Source organism: Orycteropus afer, unplaced genomic scaffold (genome assembly GCF_000298275.1).
Source record: "Orycteropus afer afer isolate SDZICR_OR568_19922 unplaced genomic scaffold, OryAfe1.0 scaffold00028, whole genome shotgun sequence".
Lineage (NCBI taxonomy): Eukaryota > Metazoa > Chordata > Mammalia > Tubulidentata > Orycteropodidae > Orycteropus > Orycteropus afer.
In genome coordinates, this window is record NW_006921615.1 from 9095019 (window position 1) to 9101843 (window position 6825).

The 6825-nt window shown below is 37.4% G+C and overlaps 1 pseudogene; it reads right to left on the reverse strand.

Moving 5' to 3' along the window:
- Window positions 1-5493: 5493 nt before the first annotated feature.
- LOC103192487 overlaps window positions 5494-6825 on the reverse strand; it is a 6111-nt pseudogene continuing 4779 nt past the window's right edge.

Sequence of the window (6825 nt, forward strand, 5' to 3'; positions counted from 1 at the left end):
TTCTTTTTATTCATCATAGTGTGTTTTATAGTTATTATTATCCAGTTGGCTGCCTAGAATTTTTCACTGACATTAAATGAGGCCAAGCTTCTGAAAATGAGAGTGATTATATCCTTCATTTTAGCTTTTATTTGTAAAACTCAGCCATTGTATGCAGTTCTGTTAGGATGTATCTCATACATTAGGCAAATGTAAACAAATTTTAAGCCACTTTTGGGAGGCTTTGCCTCTCCAAAGTGAGATAAGTTAAGGAAGACTTGGAAAGGACATTTGTTTTCTTAAATGCTTAGAATTTCACTTAACTTTAATATTTGGAAAGGCCATTTGTTTTCCTTAACACCTAGAAGCTGATATATTGACCAGTATAAAGTCACTAGAGTTTGGTAAGTCCTCTTGGAAACCTGATGTAAATTCTACCTGTAGAAGGGGAAATTTGACCTCAGTCTTATCTCATGCTTCATTAACATACATGTGTTAACAAACCAATGAAACCAAATGATGTCTTAGGCCCATCTCTTTCTTTGATCTTATTAACAGGAAGGAAGTACTTTGTTGATTTAGTGAATAAGATAAACAAAACAGAAGCTTTGCTTTGCTTCTCTTGAGCTAGGAAAATACTTATAGTTGTGGGAATTTAGCACTGTGTTTCAAGGGTATAAGTTGTAGGAAGAGCATTCTGTTTTAGAAAGCCCAAGAACTGTGAAAGTACAATTATAGGATCTTCTGTGTGAATGAATAATGATTTTAGTGTTAATTGAAGTTATTCTTTATCTAGAACAAAACCTAGGAATCTGCTCTGAACATATATTTTTGAACTAATGGACTGTGACTCTGCATTAAGACAGGAAAGTTCTAGAATGATGATAATATATGTCCCATGAAGATAAATTCTTTGTTTTCTTCAAGGCTGTGTCTACAGTGCTTATAACTCTATCTGGCTTATAGTGGCTTATTAATCAATATTTATTAAATGAATAATACATTTATATATTTCATCTGTCTGTTACGAATTTTAGAGCTGAACAATAATCATTTAAATGTTTGGAAAACTTTAATTGGTTGGGATAGCACTTCTGATACTACTTGCTGATATTTCTTTGTGAGAAAATCGTGTAAAGCATGTTGCAGAGCATTCATTCTTTCACTCATTCAGTGCCATTAAATTTCTTTGAAACATTTTTAATGGGTGTCTGAGAAACCATTACATGTACATTAACAATTCATTTAATCAATCTCTTTTTATGGACATTTGAGTTATTTATTTTATTTTTGTTCTGTTATGTACAATCTCAATGAAAGAAATTTTTTAAAAGATTTTTTTTGGAGGGGATGGTATTTCAACAAATAGCAATTTTGGAAAGTAGGACCTATGGATTTCTGCAAGAAAATGAGCGTGGGTTGCACAACTGTAAAGGTGAGGTTAGAAGCTTTAGTGATCAGACAGCTGAGATCAGACAGCATGTATGATACAACTCTTTGAGTAGGCCAGCTGCTTCTATGCATGGATGATGTATAATCATCAGTCTTTTCACATAAAAGATATCTTCCAGTGTGTGCCTGTCATTTGCATTTGTCTTAAGAAATAAATGACTCACTACAACTGTCTTTTCTTTCTTCATTATTGCTTAAAGATTATACATACATTTAACTCCTTTATACTGTGATTACATATACTTATTGCTTTAACATATAACCATTAACATTTCTGAATTTTATTGGGGATTTTTGCTTTTTCACATTAAAATGCTATGAAATAATATGAATATACAAAAGATTATATGTAATATGTGTTACATGAAGACTGCTGTAGTGATGACCATATCATCCCTTCCTCCAGTTGAAGTAATAGGACATTAACTAATACCTTACCTGATCATATCTTCCTACCTGTCCCACCATTGCCATGAGGAAACCGTCAGTCTCATCTTGAGGTCTTTTTTTTTCTTTTTTTAAAAATAGTTTTGTTGTTGCTGTTAGTTGCTAAGTTGATTCTGACATAAAAACCTATCCATTGAGTTGACTCCAATTTATGGCAACCTTACATACAAGAAGACAAAATGTTACTTTATCCTATGTTATCCTCAGGATTGCTAGGTTGTTCTAGCCCATCGTTTTGGCTGTTGTGCCAGTTCGTCTCACTGAAGGTCTCCCTCATTTTACTGGCCCTCTACTTCAAACACGATGTCTTCCAGTAATTGATCGCTTCAAAGCAAGTGAATCGAACAGTGTTTTGTTGTAATCTATAAATGTTCTGTGTAGCTAATTTTCGGAAGTAGGTAGCCAGACCTTTCTAGGCTGTGTTAGTCTGGAAGCTCTGGAATCTGTCCACCATGGGTGACCCTGCTGGTGTTTGAAGTAACCAGTGGCATAGTTTGCATTGCAGCAGCATGCATGCTACCACAAAAGGACAAATTGACAGATAGGTAGTGAAAATGTAATGTTTTGTTCATTCTTCATATTTGGAACATTGTATAAATGATATCATTCTGTATATATTTTTCTTTGCTATTTACTTATTTTTTAAAAAATATTTGTGAGATTTATTTGTTAATGTACATACCCATGGTTCATTCATATGCTGCATAATCCTTGATTGTATAAGGATGACATAATTTTTATGGACATTCCAGTTTTTACTATTACAAACAGCATTGCTATGAATATTTTAAAAAACATATTGCCTAGTACGTGTGTAGAAGCTCAGGTGGTGCAGTGCCTAAGGCATTTGACTGCTAACCAGAAGACTGGTGGTTCAAACCCACCAGCCACTCCTCAAAAGGAAGGTTGGGCAATCTACTCTCATAGAGATACTGTCTTGGAAACCCCAGGAGGGGTCGCTGTGAGTCAGATCTGACTCAGCAGCAGTGTTTGGTTTGGTAGTACATGTGTAAAAGACTTTCTATTGATGTATCTCCTTCTTTTGGCTAGTATTTATATATATATGTATTTTCCAGGGTTTTATTTATTTCTTTTTCATAATTGATATTATATATATACACACACACACACACACACACACAAGTCAACATTTTTGAAGTGTCTGTGCTTTCATTTTCAGTCTTTCTGTGTCCTGATGATTGAGGTGCATTTCTTGAAAAATACATGTGGGTAGATTTTCTTTTATACAGCCGTTTTAACTAGAAAATTTAGTTAATTTACACTTAAAGTTATTATCATAACTCTCTACATGAGTTACCTTTTGCTGTAATAATGCTGTGTAACAAATAAGTTTAAAATTCAGCAGCATACAACAGCAAGTCTGCAGTTTCTGCTGTATTGGCTGGTTTTGACTGTAAACTGGGGTTTGATTTTAGTTAGGTGACAAGTATATCCTCATTCTGGGACCAGCAGCTGCCTTGGGCATGTTTTATCTCATGGTGCAGTGTGTTGTTGTTGTGTTGTTATGTGCCCTTGAGTCGGTCTGGACTCATAGCGACCCCTCCTTGGGTTTCCGAGGCAGTATCACTATGGAAGTAGATTGCCCCATCTGCCTTCCGAGGAGTGGCTGGTGGGTTTGAACCACCAGCCTTCTGGTTAACAGTCAACTGCCTTAGGCATTATGCTACCAGAGATATTGTAAATGGTGCAGTGTAGGAGCTCAAAAGAACACTGACTGACAAATTCAGTGCACTAAAAATGTCCAGTCAGAACTGGTAAAGTGTCCTTTCTGTCTCTATTCCAACTGTTTGTCATTTGGTCAAGCCCAAAAATCAATGAGATGAAATGTATCATTTTTTATTTTAAATGCATTTTATTGAAATATAATTTATTACAGTGAAATACACAATACTAAAGTGACATGAGTCAATGCATTTTTTTTTTTTTTTGCAGTGTTCCCTCCCACCCCTGGCAACCAACAAAGAAAGTTTCCCTCCATATATAAATCTTTCCTTGACCCTCTACAACAACGAACTAATACTATATTTGTCCTTCTGTGATTGACTCATTTCACTCAGCCTAATGTCCTCCAAGTTCATCCATATTATGTGGTGCTTTACAGACTCTACATTATTCTTTAGTACCGCATAGCATTCTGGTATGTGTATCTACCATAGTTTGGTCATCTGCTTTTCTGCTGATGGGCACGTAGGTAGTTTCCATCTTTTTGCTATTGTAAATAGTGCTGTGATGAACATGAGCGTGCATGTATCTGTTTCTATCCTGGCTTTCACCTGTTTAGGATATATACCAAGTAATGGGATTGCTGGGTCAAATAGTATCTCCAAGTCCAACTTTCTAAGGAATCGCCATATTGCTTTCCACAGTGATTGTGTCACTTCACAGTCCCACCAGCAGTGTATGAGAGTCCCAATCTCTCCATATCCCCACCAGCATTTGTTATTTTCTGTCTCATTGAATCTTGCTATCAGTGCTGCGGTGAGACAGTATATCTCATTGTTTTGATTTACATCTCTCTGATGGCCAATGATTGTGAGCATCTTTTCATGTATTAGCTGACCACCTGAATATCCTCCTTGGTGAAGTATCTATTTATGTCTTCTGCCCATTTTTCAATTGGATTGTTAATTCCTTTCCATCAATCTTAGTGATAAGTCCCTTGCCAGATAGGTAATTATCAGCAAATATGAATTTGTTGCTGTCATTTTTGTCCCGTGGTTTTTCATTGTGCCGATTTCTTTGTTCCATATAATTTTCTATGCTGAGCTCGTTTTGTTTATGAATCATGTTATCACTTCCTTCATTGATACTGTTTTAGTATTTGTTGAGTATTTATGCTGGTCCTCTTTTTTTTTTTTTTCGGTATGTTATCTTTATTTTTCCTAGAACCTGAATACAATGTTTTAGAAGCAGTGCACTTCATACTTTTTAAACCTCAGATTAACTACTGCATCATTTGTAGATGTGAAAACGCATTCCAAAAACTGGGAAACTCAGTCATGTAATCGTAACAAACTCATTGTTTTACTACACAAAACTAAATTCTATATGCAACACAGCCTTTATTACATTAATTTAGCCTTCTTACAAGGCAGCTTATGTATAAACATTATATGTTTTTGTCCTAATCAATATCAAGTGTTGCAACCAACCGTATTCCCACAAGTTTTTCATCAAATCCTTAAAGAACCATTAGACACAAGTGAAAAACACCCTTACTTGCTGTATTAAGTGTTTCAGTTATCAAAGTTTCAGCAGAGTAAGCACCAGAATTACAAAATTTTGGTGTTGATCAAAAAAAGAAACGGGTTTCTCAAACTTTTGTTTTAATGGGTCTCAAAATTCTGTGACAAATTTTTGGTCAAGTTGTTTCCGTTTAAAAAATACTGATTTTAAAAACTAATAACTTAAAACTGCCACACAAAAAACAAATGGTCCACAAAACATTCCTTTCCTTCTGAAGGTTTTATGATGCATTGTTATCATTAACCAGTCTTTTGCTATTAAACTTAAATGGCCAATTGAAACAATCAGTTCTGAGACCGTTCTTCCACCACTGATAGATACTGGAGTGGTAGGTGTTATGGATAATATTCATTTAGCCTTCTGAGCCTTCTGAGCTGACTTGGTGACCTTGCCAGCTCTGGCAGCCTTTTTGTCCACTGCCTTGATGACACCTACAGCAACTGTCTGCCTCATATCGCGAACAGCAAAATGACCCAGAGGAGGATAGTCGGAGAAGCTCTCAACACACATGGGTTTCCCAGGAACCATGTCTACGATGGCAGCATCACCAGACTTCAGGAATTTGGGGCCATCTTCTAGCTTCTTACCAGAACGGCGATCAATCTTCTCTTTGAGCTCAGCAAATTTGCAAGCAATGTGAGCTGTGTGACAATCCAGCACAGATGCATAGCCAGCACCGATTTGGCCTGGATGATTCAGGATGATCATCTGAGCAGTAAATCCAGCTGCTTCCATTGGTGGGTCATTTTTGCTGTCACCAGCCACATTGTCACGACGAACATCTTTAACAGAGACGTTCTTGATGTTGAAGCCTACATTATCCCAGGCAGAGCTTCACTCAAAGCTTCATGGTACATTTCAACAGACTTTACTTCAGTGGTAACACTGACTGGAGCAAAGGTGACCACCATGCCTGGTTTGAGAACACCAGTCTCCACTCTACCCACAGGAACAGTGCCAATACCACCAATTTTGTAGACATCCTGAAGGGGCAGACGCAGGGGCTTGTCAGTTGGACGAGTTGGTGGCAGGATGCAATTCAGAGCTTTAAGCAGTGTGGTTCCACTGGCACTACCATCCTTATGGGTGACTTTCCATCCTTTGAACCGAGGCATATTAACACTTGGTTCCAGCATGTTGTCACCATTCCAACCAGAAATTGGCACAAGTGCTACTGTGTCAGGGTTGTAGCCAATTTTCTTAATGTAGGTGCTGACTTCCTTAACAATTTCCTCATATCTCTTCTGGCTGTAGGGTGGCTCAGTGGAATCCATTTTATTAACACCAACAATTAGTTGTTTCACACCCAGTGTGTAAGCCAGAAGGGCATGCTCATGGGTCTGCTCATTCTTGGATATACCAGCTTCAAATTCACCAACACCAGCAGCAGCAATCAGGACAGCACAGTCAGCTTGTGATGTTCCTGTAATCGTGTTTTTGGTAAAGTTTCTGTGTCCTGGGGCATCAATGCTGGTTACATAGTACTTGCTGGTCTCAGATTTCCACAGGGAGATATCAATGGTGATGCCATGCTCATGTTCAGCTTTCAGTTTATCCAAGACCCAGGCATACTTGAAGGAGCCCTTTCCCATCTCAGCAGCTTCCTTCTCAAATTTTTTGATGGTTCTTTTGTTGATCCCCCCACATTTGTAGATCAGGTGACCAGTAGTGGTGGACTTG